This window comes from Haliaeetus albicilla, chromosome W, assembly GCF_947461875.1.
Source record: "Haliaeetus albicilla chromosome W, bHalAlb1.1, whole genome shotgun sequence".
Classification (NCBI taxonomy): Eukaryota; Metazoa; Chordata; class Aves; order Accipitriformes; family Accipitridae; genus Haliaeetus; species Haliaeetus albicilla.
This window is the reverse complement of record NC_091515.1, coordinates 23683227-23686077: the sequence shown is the minus strand read 5'-3', so window position 1 is coordinate 23686077 and position 2851 is coordinate 23683227.

Here is a 2851-nt window from a genome sequence, read left to right as displayed (position 1 = left end):
GTCCCCATTTAACAAGATGTCCCAATAAGGAGTTTAAATTAAATAGTTCTGTATGAATATGCACTCCTGCACATAATGGATACTGTGACAAACTTAGCAAAAAAAAGCAGCTTACCGAAAGTCCAAGGATTAGTTTGGAAATTACTTCAAAAACCAATCTGACATATCTACATATTTCACTTCTGTTCAAAATCAGAGATAAAACTGGAAGCTGTTTACATCCATCTTTCACTAACAGATTTAGTGTGTCAGGATCTTCATGTACAAGGTAAAAGAGGCTTTGCAATTAAAACTGTAAGCTTTGTGCACAAAAGTGGCGAGTTGCTCACAGTCTATGTGGTACATTTGACACATGCAAAATATTTGACACAAATTTTCAGGCTTTAGCTTGCTGCTTTGAAAACTAACTTGATAGAAAAATGTCAAACAAATAGCTGATGAATTGCTCTGAATAAATCCAGATGTTTCCAGTTCATTTTGAATAGCTGACCTTAAGAGTGTAGTTCTCCTTGATTCTGGTACCAGTCCGAGAGCTGAACGTAGGGTTTGCCTTTGATTCATTCTTCAGCCTGTGAGCTTGTTGCTGTGCCTTGGAAATGTCAGTGTGCTTCAAAGCCTTGCTGTAAAAAGTTTGTTGCCCCTCTGTTTCCTTCCCATGGTGAGTTTAACAAAGCAACTGATCCTGAAAGATGACAGGAAAAGCATAATCTGTGCACCAGGCAAAAGAAATGCTGCGCCTCAGTATCCCTGCAGTCACACGGCAGGACAATACAGGATTAAGTAACAGCAATGTCATGTTAACCCTCCTTTATTTAGATGAGCTTTCTTTAATGCCTTGAGTGTTCTCAAAATTTTGCCAGATGCATGGTGTTCATAAGCAGACAGATGAAGAAAGTCATTAAAACCTTTACATAACAGCCATATGCTTCACTAAATGACAGCACACCACATACCATTCCACCAATTTAACTCTGGCAGCACAGATGAAGATGTCCTTATTCTAAATACACAAGTAATCGCCTTTAAAACAGTACAGCATTTTTTCTTCTTTACCTTTCTTCTTTAACCTTGAAAAATAGGAGTTGATTAGCAACTGCTAATCATGCAGCTGCGTGCCTGAGGGTGGTGAGCTGGGCACGAAAGCTCTTAGCACAGGTGGTGGTGATGCTCACCTCCCCCGCTCTCAGTCTGCAGCACCAACCGACTGATGAACGTGGGAGACACCTCACTGCTGTCATGTACAGATTCACCAGACCGAGGGGGATGAGAATTAGACCAATAACTCAATGCCTGGAGCTTAGGGAAGGTAGACAGTCACCTAAGGTGCTGCACTAGAAGAGGGCATGAGACAGAGGAGCTGCCCTCTAAACCCCAGTCTCCCGCGTGAGCAAGAGGAGAGGCCAAAGGCACCACAGAAGGGCAAAGAAAAGGCACCTGGCATCATATTTCATTAAATGGCAATTGGAGTGGCACAGAAGCATTTGGCTGCTTCTACAGAGAGGCTGAGGCAACAGACCTAGCCTCTGGGAAGCTGCTCTTTACCCTGAGACACGTGTGAGTGATTTTGGCCTCTGTGACTGTCATGGTTTAAGCCCAGCCAGCAACTAAACACCACGAGGCCGCTTGCTCACTCTTCCCCCTCTGGTGAGATGGGGAGGAGAATCAGAAGAAAAAGGTAAAACCTCATGGGTTGAGAAAAGGACAGTTTAATAGGACAACACAAGGAGAGATGAAGTAATAATAACAATAATACTAACAAAAGAATGTATAAAGTGAGTGATGCACAATGCAACTACTCACCACCCAGAACCCAATGCTCAGCCTGTTCCTGAGCCTCGATCCCTCCTCCCCCCCAGCCAGCTCCCCCAGTTACATACTGAGCATGACATCATATGGTATCGAATATCCCCTTGGCTAGTTCAGGTCAGCTGTTCCAGCTGTGCCCCCTCCCAGCTTCTTGTGAAAATTAACTCTATCCCAGCCAAACCCAGGACAGTAACCTGGGGAGAGACAGGAGCCTGGCTTCTCCTTGCCCTCAGGCTACAGGAGGATCCATCACCTCTCCCCATCACTTGTCTGAGCCAGGGATGCTTCTTACTGTGTGTGCTGCAAACTTATGGCTGACATAGTTTATAACTGGAATGGAGAGAGAATGTATTTGTTTCATGACACCTTTGAACTCTTGTTATTATTTTTGTTTTACTCCTGTTTGAATGTTACACATCAAGCAGCTGCAAAGAAAAGAGCTGTTTTCATGGTTGACAGAAAAAGTATAAAATAATAAATATTCAATGAGCTCTTGCATCATGTGATACTGTGAAATCACCATACACATTCAATGAATGCAGAGACAGTGGGACAACACAAAAAGAGAAGTTACAACAACAAGAACGGTACTAATAAAAGAATATACAAAGCGAGTGATGCACAGTGCAACTGCTCACCACCCGGAACCCAACGCTCTGCCACTTCCCCCACCGAAAGCCCAGAGAGCACCCCCAGCCTGCTCCCCAGTTATATACTGAGCATGATGGCACATGGTATGGAATAGCTCCTTGGCTAGTTCAGGTCAGCTGTCCTGGCTGTGCCCCCTCCCAGGTTCCTGTGAAAATTAACTCTATCCCAGCTGAACCCAGAACAATCTATACCCCTCAATCTAGAAACTGCATTCCATTAAGAGTCTGAAACCCCTCAGAAAGCAGAAACTTTAAAAGATGGATCAACTCCTGAAGAGGTGTATTGGAAGCAATTCTCCAGCAAGCAGCTCAGAGTAGACATGACACCATCTTTAATTTTGCCTGATGATGTACCACATGTGAACAGAGTCAACACTGCCTTGAGCTAGAACTGC